This window comes from Lontra canadensis, unplaced genomic scaffold, assembly GCF_010015895.1.
Source record: "Lontra canadensis isolate GAN:19392208 unplaced genomic scaffold, GSC_riverotter_1.0 scaffold24, whole genome shotgun sequence".
Classification (NCBI taxonomy): Eukaryota; Metazoa; Chordata; class Mammalia; order Carnivora; family Mustelidae; genus Lontra; species Lontra canadensis.
Genome location: NW_022631018.1, coordinates 11,517,618 through 11,539,064, shown reverse-complemented (window position 1 = coordinate 11,539,064; position 21,447 = coordinate 11,517,618).

Here is a 21,447-nt window from a genome sequence, read left to right as displayed (position 1 = left end):
TTTAAGATTTTATTTATTTACTTGACAGAGAGAGAGATCACAAGTAGGCAGAGAGGCAGGCAGAGAGAGAGAGGAGGAAGCAGGCTCCCCGCTGAGCAGAGAGCCTGATGCAGGGCTCGATCCCAGGACCCTGAGATCATGACCTGAGCCGAAGGCAGAGGCTTTAACCCACTGAGCCACCCAGGCGCCCCACCTCCATGGTTTCTGATGAGAAATCAGATGTCAATCTTATTGAGGATCTTTCTACCCCATGAGAGGCTGCTTCTTTGCTGTTCTCAAGGTTCTTTGTTTTTGTCTTCTGACGTGTGTCTAGGTGTTTATCCTATCTCTGAGCTTATTCTCTTTGGAGTTTGATATACATCTTGGACATACAGATTAATGTTTTTCATTAAAATTGGGAAGTTTTCTGACACTTTTTTCAAATATTCTTTTTTTAAGACTTATTTTTTTTTAAAGATTTTATTTATTTATTTGATGGAGAGAGATCACAAGTAGGCAGAGAGGCAGGCAGAGAGAGAGGAAGGGAAGCAGGCTCCCTGCTGAGCAGAGAGCCCGATGCGGGGCTCGATCCCAGGACCCTGAGATCATGACCTGAGCCGAAGGCAGCGGCTTAACCCACTGAGCCACCCAGGCGCCCTTAAGACTTATTTATTTATGATTGGGAGAGAGAGAAAAGAGAGAGAAGGGGGAACAGAGGGAGAGGGAGAGAAGCAGACTCCCCATTGAACCCATGTGAGGCTTGATCTCAGGACCCTGAGGTCATGACCAGCACCATAATCAAGAGTCAGACGCTTACCTGACTGATGCACCCAAGTGCCCCTCAAATATTCTTTAGTGCACTCTTTCCTCTCTCTCCTCTCCTTGTGGGACTCCTGTAACATGTATGTTGGTATGTTGGATGATATCCCACAGATTTCTGGGGCTGGGTTCATTTTTCTTCAATCTCTTTCCTCTGTTTCCTTCAAAGTGGATCATCCGAATTGATCTTTCTTCAAGTCAAGATGCTTTCTCCTGCCTGCTCAAAACTGTTGTGGAAACATGGGGGTGAATTTTTCATTTTAGTCCATGTTTTTCTCAACTCTAGAACTCCTTTCTGATTTTTTTTATCATTTCTTTCTTTTTACTGATATTGTCCATTTGGGGAGATAACATTCTCAAAATTTTATTTCATTATTTAGACATGGTTTCATTACCTCTTTAAATATATTTAAAATAGCTGATTTAAAGTCTAGCTAGGAGGGGCTCCTGGGTGTCTCAGTCAGTTGAGCATCCAACTCTTGGTTTCAGCTCAGGTCATAATCTGAGGTCAAGCCCTGGGTGGGGCTCCCTGCTCTGTGGGGATTCTGCTTCTCCCTCCCTCTCCCATCCCCCCTGCTTGTGTTCCTCCCCCATCAAATAAAATAAATGCAATTTTAAAAAGAGATTTATTTATTTGAGAGAGAGAGCAGTGCCAGTGGACAGGGAGCGGCAGAGGGAGAGGGAGAAGGAGAAACAGACTCCCTGCTGAGGGCAAAGCCTGAGGTAGGGCTCCATCTCACGACCCTGAGATCATGCTCTAAGCCCAAATCAAGAATCAGAGGCTTAACCAACTAAGCCACCCAGATGCTGCTCAATGTTCCTTTATATATATAGGCAAAGACACACCCGCACTCATATTCTATTGCAGTCATATTATACACTCTGTTGATTTTTTTATTGAACAATATAGCCTGAAACTTTCCAAATTTGTACACAGAGAAGCATCCTCACTCTCTTTTCAGTATTACATTATATGGACAAGCCATAATTTCTTTAACTAACCTCCCACTGATGGTCATGCAGACTTTCTCTACTCTTGCTACTTCAAAGAGTGCTGTAGTGAATAATCCGGTTTTTGAAATGTGATGAGCTTGGACCTCGGTGAGGCTGGGTTGGCAGGCAGAGGCCATGAGTATCCTCACTGTGCTCAGAGGCCTGACAGGCATGACTTGCTGACTCCAAGATTCACCACACAACCACCACCCCCCCAAACACCCCGTGGTGAGATCAGATCATTTTCTGAGCACCGGCGATGGATCACCACACGCCACCATCTGAGGAGGTCACCAGACTTGGGAAAATCCAACATAGTCCTGCTAAGAGAATCACTTCAAGGAATCCCCAAGCTTGTTCAATGAAGGGAAGAGTAATGACTGTAATTAGCCAAGTGCACAACTGGAAGGAATTAAGCACATTACAGAAGTGACTCAGCGGCCTCTGACTGGAGACAGCCCGACCCCGCCCACGAATCACGCCTGCCCATGCTTGCAACACGCTTCTCAAAGGCATATTATTTCTCTTTTTCACATTAATTTTCTGTCAACATACTGCCGCATATGGACATTAGCGACAGAAGCCAAACTGTTGGTTTGGCTTTTTTTCTATTTTTAAACTGAGATAAAATTGATACGGAGTAAAAGGCGCAGATCTTAAGCTATGTCACCAGTTTGTATAAATGAATGCAGAACAATTTCTTTCCCTCCAGAATGTTCCTCCATGCCCTCTTCCCAGTCACCCCCCACCTTGCCCCGGGCAACTGTTCTAAGACAATTTTATTAAGGAAAAACAGCTAATTCTACAACAGGGATGGGGAAGTAGCAAAGCGTGAATCAAAAAAGGGCGGGTAATTCATTCTCCTGTCCTTAAATTCTTGAGTTAGTGTCCTTAAATTCTCAGCCACTTCTCCCATTACATCCAGTGGTGTACTGTAGTTAGGAGCCAACTCGTCTTTTTATATCTAATACATTGTAAACCATCCTGGTTGCTGAGTATGTATCTGACTTTGTTCTCCCTCAGCCACTGGATACTTACTTAAAACTTTTTTTTGTGGGGGGGCACCTGGGTGCTTCAGTCGATTAAGAATCTGCCTTCAGCTCAGGTCATGATCTTGGGGTTCTGGGATTGAGCCTCACCTTGGTCTCCCTGCTTAGTGGGGAGTCTGCTTCTCCCTCTGTCCTTCCCCTGGCCCTACTCAGGCTATCCATCTCTTTCTCTCTCTCTCTCTTTCATTCTCTCTCAAATAAATAAATTAAATATTTTTTTAAAAATTTTAATTCATCTGTATTTAGAGTAATTTCTAGCTTTGGGCCCCCAGTTCATAGATTAAAGAAGCAGCAACATGCTGGAAACTGGAAGCTGTGAACAGAGCCAAATCGTGTGTCGGTGACTCGCACCCCATCCCTCTGAGACATACAGAACCAGAATGAAGACAGCAGGGGTGTGAAGGGGGAGTTCGGGAAGGAGAAAAGCCGTGTGCCCAAGGCGAGGAAGAGGCCTACAGGGAAAAGAACTGCAGCCTGGAGGTGAGGACAGTCCAAGGACACACGCAAGACTCTACTTTGCCAGTGACCAAGGAGGTTGAAGGTCAACGTGAACTTTTGGTAAAGAGCAGAGAAAGCCTGGCTCCCTCAGGGGAAACAAGCAATCCCTGCTGGAGAGCTGGGAACCTTCCAGGGAGAGGGCAGAATGTCCCACTGTTGATTGAACTTGGGGTTTTGTTTTCTTTTTCTGTGCTGGTGCAAGAGATGATCTCAGTCACCTTAGTCGTGGCAAAGCATTTCACCCTGAGAACCCCAGGGGTGTGTGCGGCGGGGAAAGGGTGTGCAGGGAGGCAGTGGTAGGAACAAGAACAGATAATGGCGGGTGTTTCAGCTGACACGGAAAAGCTCGCTGCCTCCCAGTGCTATGGACCCCAAGGAAGAGTAAAGGTCAAGAGTTCTGCATCCATGTGGATACCATGTCCAAGGCAACTCTTACCCAGAGTCCCCACGGCAGCGGGTGCCTGGGTGGGAGTGGGGAGCTATGAATTAAACAGAAGAGCAGAGCTCTGAAATCATGGCTCTAGACCACAGGGAAGGGGTACTGTTGGCCAAGCTCGGAGTGACAGCAGGGCAACTGTCCTTCCTGAGGGGTCACAGGGACCTGGGGACTCACATGACTGCCAGACTAGAGACCAGTGGTCCCCGCTTGTCTCTGAAGGTCAGACTGACTGTGGCCCCTACTACAAGCTGCGTAAGCCTCTGGGTTTGAAAGACGGACTAAACTTGCTGCTAATCAGGCAAATGGGGAATGAAGCCGGTTCTTCATTGGGGAAAATATAAGGCAGGATTGCCCCACAATCTGACTTTGTGGGGCAATTCAGGCCTCACCTGACCCCGAGATCTCTCTGTACTGAGCTAACACTTCCTGCCTTAACAGCAACTTCTAGAACTTGTGCTCCAACTAACCTGGGCTGCCATGCCCATTGGATTTCTGTCTCTGGGGCTTTATTCTTACTTCTCCCCTGGCCTCCCATGTTCTCCCTTCACACCTGCAAGTCTCATACTCCCACTCACTCTCTAAGACCTAATTCTAATGTTACTGGCTACGTGATGCATCTCTGGCCCCTCAGCCAGATGCAGCCGGTCTCCTCTAACTCTTACAGGACTGCATTTTAGTAAGTGCGTACCTCTTTCTCCCATTACATCCAGTGGTGTATTGTAGTTAGGAGCCAACTCGTCTTTTTATATCTAATACATTGTAAACGGTATGATTTGGTATTTCCCATAGTACCTCGTACCTAGGAAGTACCCCTTCTATTTAAAAAAAAATTGTGGGATGCCTGGGTGGCTCAGTCGGTTAAGCGTCTGACTCAATTTTGGCTCAGGTCATGATCTCAAGGTTGTGAGATGGAGCCCAGCGTGGGGCTCCATGCTCAGCACGGAGTCTGCTTCTCTCCCTCTGCCCCACCCGCTGCTTGTGGGGCCCGCTCTCTTTCTCTCTCTCAGATAAACAAATAAAATCCTAAAAAAATCGCTGTCAAGGTGCGGTAGGCGTTGGGAGTGTCTTTCCAACACCTCTTGCACTCCCCCTCTCTGTGTAGTCACCACCAGTGCAAGAGGCCTTGGCGTCACCCAGTTCCAGGCCCTATGCCTAAGCCCATCTCAAACCACTTGCCGCAGTGATAGGTTTTTTGGAGGCTGAGCCGATCCGCACGTGGATGGCATGCCCAGAGCACTTGGCCCTGGGTGGTCCAACCAGAATAAATTTCAGGACTTGTGCTCAGGGGCTCTTGGAAGCAAGAGCCCCACGCTCCCCAGACTTGTCGAGAAATTCCAGCTAAGCTGTCGAGTTCCTGCAGAGCCTCTGTTTACCAGCATCGGGGACCAGGAAGAAAGCCCGCCTGGAAGGGAATCCGGCCCATGAAGGAGGACAGGGCAGAGAGAATCCGAGAGACAGAGTGGAGCCCTGGATAAAACCTACTGGAAGCTTGCCCTAACAGTTACCTTTGGAGCCATGTGAAACAATAAATTCTCTCCATGGTTTCTCCTACTTGCCCCCCAAGCGTCATCCTGACCAGTATACTGGGAATGCAGTACTGTGGTGAGTACTGTGGGCTCGCACACGTGTGTGCGTATACACACACACACACACACACACACACACACACCACCTTACTGGGAGGCAAATCCCCCCCCACACCTCCTTTGGTAACAATTAATAAGACATGGAACTGATGTCTTCTAATAATTTCCTGTGCTAAAAATGATTTTGGGGCACCTGGGTGGTGCAGTCTGTTGGGCAGATGCCCAACTCTTGGTTTCCGCTTGGGTCATGATCTCAGGGTCGTGAGATCAAGCCGTGTAATAGGCTCTATGCTCAGTGAGGGGTCTCCTTGAGATCCTCCCTCTTCCTCTGCCCCTCCCCTGGGTTGTGCACGCACGTGTGCTCTCTCTCTCTCAGATAAATAAATAACATCTTTTTTTAAAAATGATTATGCAATTTTAACTTGAATTGTTTTTTTTTAAAGATTTTATTTACTTATTTGACAGACAGAGATCACAAGTAGGCAGAGAGGCAGGCAGAGAGGGAGAAGGAAGCAGGCTCCCTGCCGAGCAGAGAGCCTGATGTGGGGCTCGATCCCAGGACCCCGGGATCATGACCTGAGCCGAAGGCAGAGGCTTTAACCCACTGAGCCACCCAGGCGCCCCTTAACCTGAATTCTTAAAACTATCCCAGACTCTAGCAACTGTTAACAAATGATAAAATTTTTTTCCATTAAAAAAGTTAATATAGGGGTGCCTGGGTGGCTCAGTTGGTTAAGCTTCTGCCTTTGGCTCAGGTCATGATCCCAGGGTCCTGGCATCTAGTCCCATATCAGGCTCCTTGCTCAGCAGGAAGCCTGCTTCCCCTCTGCCTGACACTCCCCCTGCTTATGCTTTCTCTCTCTCTCTCTCTCCCCCTCTCTCTGACAAATAAAATCCTTAAAAAATTTTTTTAAATTAATATATTGTTTGTGACCCTTTTTAGTAAAAGTAATAAAATCAGCTTGGGTTTAAAGTTTATTTACTTATTTTTAGCAATGTCTACACCCGCTGTGGGGCTTGAAACCTCTTCCTACTGAACCAGCCAGGCGTGCCCCAAAGTCAGCTTCTACCTTAATGTGAAGTTTGTACTTTCCAACATTTTCCTCAAAAGGTGAAATGGGGTTCTAATACTTGAGAGGAGATACTGACATTTTTCTTGACTAATCCCATGCCTTGACGCTATTTACAACTTTAAGATTTTCCCAACCTGCTTGTTCACTTGCTTTCTTGGCACGCGTCCCTGGGCGTCTTCTCCAGGGGCCGAGCTCCTCGTGAGCTGGGACCCTGTCTTGCATCTCCCGTCTCTTTCGTAACCCCCTGCTGTCAGGAACCCCAGCGCTGGTGCTGGGTGGATGGACTGTGGAAATTTCCACAGCAGCTGCTCGGCCCCGGCTCCCCCCCACCTGGGACCTGGCCCGAGAGTCCTACCAGCCCAAGGACACTGAGACTGGCACTGGTCAGGCCCTCAGTCTATTTATGACTTTTTATCTCAGGGTTTGTGCCTTGGTACTTTGCACTCAGGAAACCTCCCCCTCTCCACACCAGTCAACACGCACGCTTATCTGGAACAGAGGAGAACAGCGGGTCTGATAAACTCTCTCCCTCCATGGCCGCCTGCATGGCCCCAACATCTCCAGGCTTTCAGCTTGGGGCCTAAATCCTTTGATCGAAATGAAGGACGTTTCTGACATTCAGACAAGATAGCTTTATGACCCTAATGAGCTTACTCCTGGATCTGTTTCTTGAGTGCTTCTCTTCACTGGGGAACGTTTATCTCCCTGGGGCAGGGTGGGACGGACCCTCTTCCTTACTCACCATCCATACCCCTGAGCTCTGAGCATCGACCCCTCAAGGGCCCTGTGGGAGCCACTCAGGGAAGAGCTGAGTCCACGAGCGCCCGGGAGCCCCTGGGGCCGGAGGAGCTGGCCCCCTTCTACCCCAGCTCTCTCCTCCCAGACATGGAGTGAGAACGAGGGGCCGGGAGCCAGAGAACCCGAGAACAGGGCAAAGCTCTGCCAGGGCACCAGGTCCCTTAGCTACATGATAGACCCTCTCGGGCCTCAGTGTTCTGAGGTGCCAAATACCTGACTACCTACCTAATCCTTAGTTTTACCTTATGATATTATGATTTTTTTTTTAGCAATGGCTAGGTTGATGGTGTAACTCAGATGTCAGCTGAAGCCTCCCTAAATAAAATAGGTTCACACGTCCCCTCTACATCCCATGGGACTCCAAATCCTCCCCAAAAGTTTGGCCAGGGCAGAAGGTAGAAGAAGGCTCCCATCCACGTGGTCACCTCTGGCCCTGAGCTCTGGCAGCCGCCAAGTCCCGTCAGTCTGTGGGCCGTCCTGCTATCGGCAGGCTGTCCCCGTCCAGAGCTGGCCAAGCCCTTTAGGGGAATGGAGGATCTATCTGACGGCTGCACCATTAGACACCTCTGTTCCCCAGGATTCTTTGGCCATCCCTTCCTCTGAGGGCTTCTACCAGCTGTCTCCCCTCATGGGGCATCCAGTTTTTCTCTGTCCTCCCCTGCCCATTTCTGCTAAATTCTTGCCACAGGGACAGTTCCATTTCTTAGAAAGCAGAGAAAATGAAGAGGAGCACCATTTCGGATCAAATTCCACACAACCAGGGGTGTGTGTCTGTAAGGTGAAGTGAGGGAAAGTTCCCGGTCATCCAGGAGTCTGGGATAGCCAGGGGAGGGCCTACTGGACGCTCAAGTGTGTGCCAAGACTTAGGACAGAGAATCCCATGATATTTGGAAAAAAGGTAGGTGTCATTGAGCTCATGATCCAAGAAGAAAGGAAGGACAGCTCAAGCAGGACTAAATGAAGTTATAAATTGCAGATGGTCCCAAAGAGGGGAAACCACCAAACACAATGGTAGGTAGGTGAATGGATCAGCAGGTGTGCAAACCCGTTGGCAAAAGCGCTGGCATCTTCATCACGGGACTTCCGGGGTTGCCCTGGGAGATGTGGCCATTCCACAGAGCAGGTTGTCATGGGCCAGGCCTGGCAGTGGGTACAGGCTCTTCCACTCATGTGCCATCAGCGGGCAGTCAGTCACACGGCCGGCCACCCAACCGTGGGGGCCTGGGGGATATAGTCCGGGTGTGCGCTCAGAAGCTGGAGAAGAACGCGGATTTTGTCCAGTGGTTGTCAGTCTCCGCCACATGCTCGTTCCACTGTCCTTACTAGGGTGAAAAAGACACCAGTGTGGAAAATGGAAGAACCACGTGGGGAAGAAGAGCTGAAGCTCCGAGGACAGCAGGAGGCAGCAGGATGGCCTGGGAGGAACGGACTCGAGACCAGCTGACCGCAGAAGTGCTGCTGGGGGACCGAGGGTCGCCCTGATCTCAGAAAGGCTGGGAAACTGGGATCACAGAAGCAACCTTCTCGAACATTTGGAGGAAAGCATGGGCCGCAAAGAGCCAGCATGTGGTGCAGGCCAACTTTCCGTCCTCTCTTGCAAGAATACACTCTAACGAGGTTCCTATCCTTAGACTCACTAATACCCCTTCTTCAGGAATCAATGCCAAGTATGAACAAAACTATTTCAGACCAAGACATGTTATCGTTGCTTTATTTACAATAGCAAAAAAGTTAGATACAGCCCCAAAGTATAGCAGTAGGGGGATGGTTGTGCAAAGTATTAGTCACTAACATAATGAACTACACCACAGCATTTAAGACTGTTTTGGAAGAATGTTTAATAAAAGAAAGTACTTATGAAATGCTGTTAATGAAAAAAAGTCAAGCTGCAAATGGGAGAGAAGGTACACTCTCAGAGATGGGAAAGGTATCACCGCAGAAGGAAGATGAAGGCACGGTGCCGAGCTGGGAGTGACGGTTGTCTCCAGCGGCAGGATTGCTGGTCATTGTTAATTTCCTCGACGCGCTTTCCTGCATTTTGCCACCACAGGCATGAATGATTTCTACAAATAGAGGAAACAACAACTATTTTCCTTAAGAAACAATCACCAGGCTTGCAGTGCAGGGCAATGGCACGTATGTGGGATGTGTGGATTTTAGAGGGCATCTGGCAAAGTCCGCCACTCTGGAAGTGCAACTCAATCTCTCTACATACAGATGGCTGATAAGCACGGAACAAGCTTCTTCAGTCTAGAGTTGGGTCTCCAGTGCCGGGAGCAGCCCCTGTTCTGCTCAGAATCTTTGCCTCTGCATCAGGAAGACCTCTAGGTGTGCACTGTCCCATGTGGGATCCGTTAGCCATATGTGACTATTAACACTTCATCAGGGATCCATACAATTTATAACCCAGGTCTCAGTCGTACTAGCCTTATTTTGGGGACTCACAAGCCACTTAGGTAGGTACCATGGTGTGCAGCTTAGCTGTAAAATGCTGATCCAGGCGTAATGCCTGTCAGTTTTGCAGAGGAGACCAGCTTCTCCTTCACCACCAGCCTCCCAGAAATTCACCGTGGGCTGGTGCAACGACACAGGTTTAATCAGATGAACTTGAGCAGATGTAAACGTACAATCTGGAGCCTCTAAACTATACTTGCTGGTGTATGGCAGAATTGTGGGGGAATTAATTTTGGTTAAAGACCAGCTCCATATAGATCTATGGGGTAATGCAGCTCCCCCCAAACAATGCGCTCTTGGGCTGAATTAATGAAGTAGAGGGCTTGGAACGAGGGTCAGATCACACGGAGAGTGTCAGTGTTTTTCCCTCAGTGGTGTTTTCAGAACTGGAATTGGTGCTAATGATTGAAGGGAAGAAAAGCAATTTGTGTCACTAGGCACTGCTATGGGTTTAAGCAGATCCCAGCTGCCCAGGACAGGAAAGCCTGGTAAAAGCTCAGCTGCTAGGTTTTAGGGCGTTGTGCCTTGTTTACCAAAATGATGAGTCACAGGGGTAAAAGAAAGGGCAAGCCTGGTGAGAAGCTGCAAACCAGTGCTTGGGTTGGGGGTGGGGGACCAGAGGGCAGGGCAGAGCAGCAGCCGGGAACCTCGTGAGGCTGAAGGTTCTAGAGCAACACCACTGGAGCTGTGAAAAACAGCTGTCATTAGAAGTCTTGATGGGAAAATTTTGTTATTGTGCGTCAAGAACTTTCTATCCTGTAACCTTGTCCAAAAAAGGAAAATTCTTCTGTTTTTTGATAATGCGTGACTTCCTACAAGGGTAAGTATCGTATGATAGTGGAGTGGACAGAATGGTGTTCGGTTTTGAGTATTACAGTGCAAAAGGGATGCCAAGTTACCTAACACAAAAGAAAAAGTGGATAAAGAGTGGATAAAGCTCCAGGAACAATGAAGACCAGAGGATGTCAGAAGTGAAACTAAGTGTGTGCCCCAGGGAGCAAGGGGAGGAATGGGAATTGGGCGACAGCTTGAGACAGGGAGGACTGTCCAGCAGGTGGCAGGGGCCGTGGGAAGCAGCACTGAGGGGCGGAAATTCCAGAGCCAGGCTGATCTGACTTTGCGTCCTGGTGCTTTCTAGCCTTGTGACCTTGGGCAGATCACTCAGCTCTTCTAAACCTCAGTTTCTTCAGATTCAGGAGATAAGGATGCTTGCATAGTGTTATTGTGAGAATTAAATAAGATAATGCACACTTAGTGCTTATGATGGTGCTGGGCGTGCAACAAACCCTCCCCCACCGTTACCTGCTGCCTGTGGTGGGGATAGAGCGCCTTGTCACTGGATGTCCCGACAGAATCATTATGATCACTAATGGAAAGAGTCACAGGACAGACTACTGCATGGTTAGGAGGTGTTGTGCTGATACTAACAACCTAAAAGTTAAAAGGGATCATGTGCAAAGGTCCTGTGGTTGATCAGTCTGATCAACTCTGGAACAATCAAAGTTAAACAGTTTCTTGACCCTGTGCCTTCTCTGAGCCTTTAATATATGACCTTGAACTTTAAATGCCCTGTCATCCTTGGCCACAGAGCCCTTTCTCACAAACATATTGAAGGAAGAAAGCATTTCAAAGGCACTTTAGAAAACACTGAAATCAATGACTTGAGGTCCTTTCAGACTCTGGCATCAGAAAAAGTTATGAATTTCTAATGCAGTTTCCATTTGAATGTTTCCAAGTTACTGTTTATCCAGCACTTACCAGGAGACAGGCACTGATTTAAGCCCTTTAGAGACGAAAAGCCATATGATCCTCCAGCAAACTAATGACATTCTCCCTCATCCCCTTTTTACTGGCGCCAGGGGGAGGGGATACTGAGACCAGGGTAAAGCCAGTTGGCCCAAGGTCACGGAGCTAACACCCAGTGGAACTAGGACAATAACCGGCCTGCTCCTTCAACTGACCCTGAACCAGCCATACAAAGGTGAGGAATCAGGCAGATGACTTGCTGATTTCTTGTGTAGTGTTGTGGCTAACTATACACTGAGGACAAAATCCAGCGTGGGGTTGCCATTAAGGCAAGAGGGAAGGAACATGGCACCGCAGCTGGAGTCTTGGGCCTTGGAGACCTGTCTCGCAGGTTTCAATGGCATGATCTTTGTACCAACGGTCACTGGAGCCCGCTGTCGGGGCCAGGGAGCTGTACAGTTGTTAGGAGAGGAGAGGCCAAAAGGAGGGGAGGGGATTATCTGTGTGGCATGGCCACAGGCTTCCTTTCTCATTGCTAGGGGTGATGAGAAGCGAGACCCCAGGTTTGTGTGAAATCCGCATATACCCCTTCCCCACCAGCTTCACGCAGGACGAGATAAAAGGGAGGTGGGCTTCCTCTTCTCGCTCTCTCGCCTCCCCTCTTCCCTGCGTGGTAACAAGGGGCGACTTTCCAGTGAGGATGCCCTTCCCTTGTGCGTGAGGCAAAGAGAACTACCTCTTACAGGGTGAGGCTGAGAATCTGGAAAAGTAGCTTCCCTGCTCGGCTACGCACAATGACGAGCGAGACTCATTCACGGACCACGTCAGCCCTGGCCCTGGGATCAGGTTCTGGCCTGGGCCTGTGATTGTTTCAGGCCTCTCCAGGCTCCCCCCGCTCAGGGCAGGGAGCAGGCCAGCCACAGCCAACTGGGCAGAAGCCCAGAGCAGCAGGTGGAACCCCGCAACCGGCTCCGGGAAGACTCTGCTGCCCCCGTGTGGCCATCCCGCGCGGGCGCCAACGGAACGGGCCGGTCCAGGCGCAGGGGGGCGCCGCCCAGACCTGAGGGCCATTGGTCGAAAGGCCCCAGATGGAGGCAGTGGTCCTCCCAGCGTTTTGGTTCAGGGCCCCTGTACACTCATGAATATTCCTCAGGACTCCAAAGACCTTCTGTTACATGGAATAATTCTATCCTCTTTAGAAATCACAGCTAAGAATTTTTTTTAAAAAGTAGAGACGTATCTAATTCCTTGAAAAATAACAATGTTTCATGTTAACATAAATAGCATGGTTACAAAAAATAGCTGTATTTTGATGAAAAGAGTGGCATTTAGTTACATTTTTGCAACATGAGAGTCTAGTAGTAAGACAGCTGGGTTCTCCTCCCTTTCACCTTCATCCCTTCTAATACAGCATCAGGCAGCTTCTGGAAAACTCCAGTGCTCACATTTGTGTAAGGAGAACATACAGAGCAAGAGTATCTTAGCATATTATCACACTCTTTTAACTTCGTGGGTCCCGGGACCGCACTGGGATCCAGCCCTGACTCTGGCTCCTCTTCGGAGGAGGGGATGCTAGGAAGGGAAGCGGGCTGGTGAGGGGACAGACCCCTGTCCCCGTTTCCTTTTGTTCCTACTCACTGGCTTTCAGACTGAGTAGCAACCCAGGCCTCTGCTCCAAGAGCAAACTTCTGTAGGAACAGACAGTGGAGGCTTCGATATTTCTGGCATGGGTGTCTGTGAAGAGCCCAGCCTCCATGTGCCCTCGTCTCCCTCCTCAGGTTTCCCTCCCGGGAGGTGGGAGAGCCCCACACGACACAGGGGACCCCCCCCCTCCTGCTTGTCCTTTCAAGACATGGACACTCCAGAGCAGAGTTACAGGCAGAATCCAAGACTCCCCTGGGTTTCCTGCAGCCCCAGAGAGCAGCGCCCTTCCTGCACCCACACGATGGGCACAGAATCCCACAGATGAGCAGGGACGGAAAGACTGATGAGGTCCCACAGTTGGGACAGGTGGCTCCTACGGTCAGAGGTCACCTCAGTTAAAACCAAAGCAGACCAACGATGAACAATCCAAAAAGGAAATTAAGAAAATAATGCCATTCACAATAGCATCAAAAAGAATGAAATGCTTAGGAAGAAAATTAACCACAGAGGTGAAAGGCTTGCATGCTGGAAACCACTAGAAGAAATTAAAGAAGATACAAGTATACAGGTAGATATCCCGTGAGCATGGATTAAAGAATGTTAAGGTGTCAGTATTACTTAAAGCAATCTGTAGAGCCAATGTAATCCCTATGAAAATCTCAATGACATTTTTTTTTGCAGAGATAGAAAAAAATCCTAAAATTCAGTGTCTCAAGGGACGCCCAGATAGCCAAAACAAAACAGTCTTGAAAAAGTAGCTGAGACACCCCACACTTCCTGATTTTGAACTTTCTATAAAGCTATTGAAACAACAGTGTGGACAGACCAATGGTACAGAGCAGAGAACCCGGAGATGAACTCAATGTGAAGTGTCAAACAATAAGGCATGTCAGGACCACTGAACGGAGAAAGGACAGTCTCTTTGACAAATGGTGCTGGGAAAACCGGATCTCCACATGCAAAAGAATAAAGCTGGACCCGATTTTACACCATATGCAAAAATTAGCTCAAAATGGATTACATAAGACCTCAAACCATAAGACCCCTAGGGAAAAAAACATAGGGAAAAAGCTTCATGACATTGGATTTGGCAATGGTTTCTTGGCCATGACCCCAAACACACAGGTGACAAAAGCAAACATAAACATAGACAAATGGGACTTTATCATTCTGAAAAACTTCTGTGCATCCAAGGAAACTATTAAGAGTGCAAAGGCAACCCACAGAATGGGGGAAAATACATAATTAAAAAAATATTTTCTTTATTTTTTTGTCAGAGAGAGAGAGAGAAAGAGCACAAGCAGAGGAAGTGGCAGAGGGAGCGGGAGAAGCAGGATTCCCACTGAGCAGGGAGCTGGATGGGGGGGCTTGGTCCCAGGACTCTGGGATCATGACCCGAGGTGAAGGCAGATGCTTCGCCAACTGAGCTGCCCAGGCACCCTGGCAAAATACATAATTTGATAAGAAATTAATACACAGGGGTGCCTGGGTGGCTCAGTTGGTGAAACGTCTGACTCTTGATTTTAGCTCAGGTCATAATTTCAGGGTTGTGAGATTGAGCCCCATGTCAAGCTCCATACTGGGCATGGAGCCTTCTTAAAAAAAAAAAAAAAAGTTAATACCCAGAATATGCAAAGAGCTCCTACAACTCAACAAAAAAACTCCGATTTAAAATGGGCAAAGGACTCGGATAAGACATTTCTCCAAAGGAGATATATAAATGGCATACAAACTCATGAAAAGATGCTTGACATTAGTCATCATCAGGGAAATGTGACCCCAAAGCACAAAGAGCTACCGCCTCACAGCTGTTATGATGGGCACAGTCAAAAAGAAAATCACAAGTGCTGGAGAGGATGTCGAGAAAGGGGAACCCCCGTGCACGGGCAGTGGGAGTGCAAACTGGTGCAGTTGTTGCCTAAACAGTATGGAGGCTCCTCAAAAAGTTAGATGAAACTACCCCAGGATCCAGCCGTCCCACCTCTGGGTCTATATGCAGAAGGACTGAAAGCAAGATCTCCAAGAGGTGTCTGCACACCCATGCTCACTGCCCCAGCATTCACAGCGGCAAAGACGCCGTGCAGCCCAGACGTCCACGGATGGATGAATGGAGGAAGAAAATGTGGTCAATCGACACCGTGCAATGCGAATCAGCCTTCAGAAGGAAGGAAACGCCGTCACAGGCCAAGATACACATGACCCCGGAGGACACTATGCTGAGTGAAGTCGGTCAGTCCCCAAAACACGAATCCTGCACAACTCCACGTATAGGAAGGATCTAGAGCAGCCAGGATCATACAGACAGCAGAATGAATGGTGGCTGCCAGGCGCTGGGGGAGGGAAACAGGGAGTAGCTCACTGGGTAGAGTTTCAGTGTTGCAAGATGAGAAAGTTCTGGAGACCTTACTCGCAACTGGGTGAGCCGCCTGACACTATCCCAGGGCAAACGTGAGATGATTAAATGATACATTGTAAGGGACAGGGGTGTCCCAGGACCCCAGGCACAACCTCCCCATCACGCAGGCGCTATTCCCAGGAGAAGAGAGCAGGGTACGGCCCACAAAGCTGAGCTGGCCTGTTTATTTTCTAACACTGAGCAAAATGGGGCGGAAAAGTAAGAAAGTTACCGTAGCAGATGCTGGTTCTTGCCAACGTATGAAGAGCCTTCCCCTCTCCGCTCTCGTTCCTCCTCACAACACAGCTCTGATTCTACTCAGGTGCCCATCCTGCCCCCATGAGACTCGGGGTCACGTCCCAACTGGTGTTTGCTGGCCCTGACAGCCCCACACTCGTCACCTAGGGAAGAGGCACAGATCCCACCAATGGGATTCAGGGGGAAATCTGCCTGGGGCAGGGGCCAAGAATGATTTTCACCAATCTCAAAAAATGACATGGGAAGGTTCATTCTTCCCCTCTCCTTCCCCTCGGCTCTGCACACCTGGCTCTGTGCAGGGGGGAGGAACGCTGGAGAGGGAAATGGGAAGAATGAGGGAACTATCAATGAGATTTCACTGAACTGAATAAATCAATCCAGATCAGTGCACCCCATTCTTGTAACGGAGAGAAACTCCCGACTGCATGAGCCCCCTGGAGCCCAAACTAAGCCAAGGCTTCACTAGTTTAACCAATTTGTGACCCTCCACCAGGGCGTGAAGGTGCCTGCAGCCCAAGCGTCCAGAACATTTGATGACTTCTTCACACCTGCACACGGGGGTTAGCTGAGCTGAGTCCCCCCACATCCCGCAGCGTGGCCTCCTGGAGTCAGGGAGGCTGGCCTCCCCACATGCACGGACGCCCCTCCCCAGCTCTACTCTGCTGCTGGTTTTGCCACCCTCTTGCCTCTGGCCTGGGCTTCTGGAAATTAAAATTCTCTCAGTGGACCAGACTCCAAGACCCTTGCGACCAGACACTTCTCATTTCTGCATCTCCACGCTGCCTAGTTTACACCAAGGATGGGTACGTTCTCTAGGATGAATCAGTTAATTGCCTCTTGCAAACAGAGCAGATCGTGCCCAGAATAGTCCCCATCCATGGTGACGAGTCACCCTCCACCCAGACTAGCCCCTGCAAACTACCCTGGACACACGGGGGCCCCCAGTAGGGCCAAGCCTGGGGCAGGAAGTCCTCAGCAGGGAGCCTGGGTAGGCAGAGCGCCCCCTGGGGGGAGGGTCCTGCTCTCCCTTCTCCCAGGGTTCCGTATCCCTCACCCACCTTGTATTTTGTTCTGGTACAGAATTCACTGCACGTTAGTTGACAGCGGGAGCAGCCTTTCCCGAGCTTCTAAAAATCATTAAAATGCCTCAGGGTCACCTGCACAACAGTTCAAATCACTAGCCGTGGAATCACTAATGTGGGGGTGTTTAAGATTTTATTAGAGAGAGAGAGTGTGTGAGCAGGGGGAGCAGAGGGAGAAGGAGGAGGGAGGGAAGAAGCAGGGGGAGCAGAGGGAGAAGGAGAAACAGACTCCTTGGTGAATGTGGAGCCTGACGTGGGGCTCGATCCCAAGACCCCGAGATCATGACCCGAGTAGAAACCAAGAGTCGGATGCTTAACCAAATGCTCCATCCAGGCGCCCGTCACTACTGTGTTTTATGTCTTTCGCTTTATGCATGAGAGAAACTGAGACCCAGAGAGTGGAACTGGCCAGCAGGTGGTGGCTACTGGTGGCAGGCTAGGAATCAGCCTTCAAGGCACCAGACTCCCATGTGTTTGATTGTGTTCGCTCTTCTCTTGTTAGGGAACCGTGACCAGAGGGGAGTCCCACCTGCGCGTTGGGTTTACCTTAGGAAAGCCATCGTCGCCTGATGAGAAGAGAGGGGGCCCCGGGTTATGTGGGGGCGGGGCTTGTCTCCACCTGCCCCCCACCCCATAAACTCACCTGGAGCGGGACTGGGAGAGGAAGCCAGGTGGGAGGGAGGGGGCGCCCCTGAGCAGCCCCGCCCTCCAGGTCCCCGGTGCAGAGATGGGGTGGGGGTCATGCTCAGTGCCCTTACTGGTTCCTCATCCACAGATCCCACCCTTGGCCATTTGAGAAGATGTAAGAGAGGGAAGGACGAGGTGGACCACTGCGATGACTGTGGAGAACACGGATGGGATTCTGGGAATAAAAGTGCCTTTGTTTTTCCCTGGAGATCTGAGAAGATTTTGCCTGTGTAAAAAGTGACAAGCCAGCTGCGGGCGAGGAGCACGTGGAGAGGAAGGGTTTGGGAAGTTTTAGAAACTATCAGCTTTCCTCACACACAGAATCCTGTAAGCGTGTCCCAGTGACCAAGCCAGACGGACACGGGGTGGCGGTCACTGCGCAGCACAGGTGAACAGCGAGTCCCCCTGCTGCAGCTTGTCGGTCACAGTGACAACACCCCAGTTAGAACCACATGATGGCTGGGGCTCCCGGCCCGCTCAGTCCACGGAGCGACTCTTGAGCTCAGGGTCATGAGTTCAAGCCCTCGTTGGATAAGGAGCTTACTGAAAATAAAAATAAAAATAAAAATGTAGAATTGCCCCAAAATAAAATACTGCAAAGATGAAAGATAGGTTGTAGAACGTGGGCGGGGAGGAGACACCAAGGGATGGAGAGCAGAAGGGAACCGTTCAGAGAAGACAAGAACAGTCTGAGCAATCTGACAGAGGTCTCAAAAAATAAAACTCCTGCGGAGAGCGGAGGAAATCCAAGGAGAACGTTTCCCGACTGTGAGCAGACACACCGCTCCCTCCGGAGGACGGCGGGGTTGAGGACCATGGGGGTGAGGAACTCTGGTCCCCGGCTTCTGGAGTCCTCAGCGCACACACTGTGCAGCGTGCGTCCACGGCACAGAGTCTGGGGGTCCAGGGAGGTCACACCTCAGCTCCTTTCCCTCCCTCACCACGCGGATGCCGCAATTCTTATCCAGGTGATGTCAGCACACCTCCCGGTGCATGAGGATGAAAGGTATTAACCACACGAACTCACGTGGCATGCGCCTGGGGGAGGGTCTGCTGCGGCATCGCCTCTGGGGGAAGTCCATGGCCACTGCCTCAGGCCCAAAGGCGCCCCGAGGACTTCCTCGCAAGCCACCGCGAGCCCTCTGACCATTCACTCAGACTGGATCCTCCCTCTCCACCGCCGTACAAAGCTGTCCGGAGGTGCTGCGTCTGACACGTGACCCTTCCTGAACAGCCAAGGGGAAGGCGGGGATTTACAGGGCCCTTCCTTCCCAGTAGATGGCCCAGGACCCTCCCTCCTCCTCCTCAACTCAAACCCCCATTTCCGGATCACAGGCCACAGGCACGTTTCTACACTGGGTGGCTGGTCAGCTTGCCCTCCTGGGGGCCTGTGCTGCCTGAAGCAGGAGACGCAGGGGCCGCAGGTTTGGACCCCATCCTGCATAATGCAAGCCACGGGTGGGCACCCCGCCTTGCCTGGATGGCAGCATGGCTCACCTCCGTCTCCCTCGCTCCCACCTCGTTTTACTTCCAAGATGACCATCTACCTTGGTCCCCCTGGTTACCACCCAGAGCCCATTCCCACCTCCAGGACCCCGGGAACGGACATGCTCAGGAGGAGCCCCAACCTCTCTTTTCCCCAGGAACTTCTCTGTTCCACCCACTTCGCGAGGTGTCGGCCTGGGAAAGCTCACATACCTGTGGGACAGGACATACCTACCTGTGGGCCGCTCCCCCGGCCCAGGGAAACCTGGCAATGTCTGAACAGTTCTACAAGATGGCACAGAAAGGAGAGGCTGTTCGATAAAGAGGGCTACAGATACAGACAAAACTCAGTCCCTCATCAAATACAATACATACACATAAGTTTCATATGTATAAAATATCCTTATAGGAAAATTACAAATGTTGTAAAGATTTATTTATTCATTTCAGAGAGGGGGGAGGGGCAGAGGAAGAGAGACTCTCAAGCAGACTCCCCACTGAGCACAGAGTACTGAGCACAGAGCCCTATGCAGGGGCTCAATGGCAGGACCCTAAGATCATGACCTGAGCCGAAAACGAGAGTCAGATTCGTAACCAGCTGAGCCACCCAGGCGCACTGAAAATTAAAATTTAAGCTTTTAGAAAGCCTCAAGGGTAGGGAAGGATCACTCAAAGAAGCCTCAAAGGCATAAGCCACCAAAGGTAAAGGATGGACATGCATAATAATAGGAACATTTAAACGCAACTTTGGTGCCAGGGAAGACCACGAGGGAGACAAGCCACCGCCTGGGGGCACGTTCGAAATGCCTGTCACTGACCAAATGTTAGCATCTCTCCGGAACATATATTTTAACAAACATAAATACCCGTAAGGAAAAGGAAAGTTGTCCCAATGGAAAGTGCGTGAAGGATAAATAGATACAGGAACTCGGCACAGCCAGAACATGCGATAAGATGAGGCTCAGAGGCTCGGGGCAGACTCAAACCTCAGGGAGAGAAACCCCACCCAATCAACAAAAATGAAAAATCCAAAGATGCCGAGTGCAGGTCCAGCTGGGGAGCGGGGGGGGGCGGACACTGCCGGAGGACAGAGGGTCCGTGACCTTGGGGAGCAAGCACGAACATGCCGTCAGCGAGGGGACCACACGCACTCACCAGGATGCCTGAAATAGCTCTTCCCACAGTCTGATTCCAACCGAGAAACCCCACCACACCCACGACATCTGTCAACAGCGTAAGAGGTGCACGGCGGACGGTCACACGACAGAATGTTAAACAGTTCAAATAACTGAACCAGAGCTTCATTTACGTCCATGAACGTCTCAAGAACCAAATATGAAAATTTCGGAAGTCGTCAAGTGAGTATGGTGTGGGATGTGTCATTTCTGTCAAGTGTAAAGAATGCGCCGGCACGCAGAGCTGTGCTGAACGTGGAGGGACGGATATGAGTTGTGTTCGGGACGGCGGAGGGTGGGTAGGTGGCCCTGGGGCTGCAAACGGGACTTTGGGATGATAAGGGTTTTTTTCTCAAAAAAAATCTGGAGCAAATACAGAAAAACACTAGGACTAGTTGGCTGATGACATGGGGGTGGGGGGGCTTGGCACATGCATCCCATTCTTGTTCCTTCCAAAATATCTGAATCACCTTTCTGTCCTCCTCCCCCCACCCCATACTCTGTGTCAGAGTCCCAGACTCCCAGTCCCTGGGACGGCCTCCCCAGGCTGGGTCTCCTCAAGTAGCTGTTTCCCCCGCAAGCGCTTGCACTCTGGAGCTGCTCACATTCACAGGCTTTCCCGTCTTGGCCCTTCCTCGTGGGCACCGTTCCTCTCTCCTTCCTGGTCGGTTGCTGGGACATGGGGCCCTCCAGCCTCTGCTTGTGCCCCTAAATGTGGCTTGCACCCCAGCACCCTGGCCAGTCCTTTGACAAAGACGTCTCTACACCTAACAAATCAGAACTTATCAAAGCTCATCTTTGGGGGCCCCCCCACCCCCCAACTACTGTTTGATTGCCAAATTGAACAAGTTAATCCCAGGTCTTCCTCCCCTTTACCACCAGGGGCCAGTCCTCTTCTTCTGAGACCCCAACCTACTATTGGGGCATCACAGCTTTCCAGGCTGTGATGCCATCACCCTGGGCTCTGACAATGACCATGAGTCAGTCTAGCAACGGCTGGTGCCTGGATCCCAGAAAACACCACTCCCACCCGTCTGCACCTGGCCTCCCGGCTCCCACACTCCCTTCACACTTCTACCAACAGTCCAGGGAGTGGCAAGCTACACCAAAAATCAAAACAGTTATTTCTCTCACAATAAATTGCCAGCTGCTTGGCACTCATGCCATTTGGGGAATGCAGATGCAGGGCTACCGGTCAGAACTGCAAACTGGGCCCTGCATTGGCTCAGTGGCTGGCCACGCTGCCCTGCACCACCAGCGGCCACCAGCGCTGCCCTGAGCACCAGA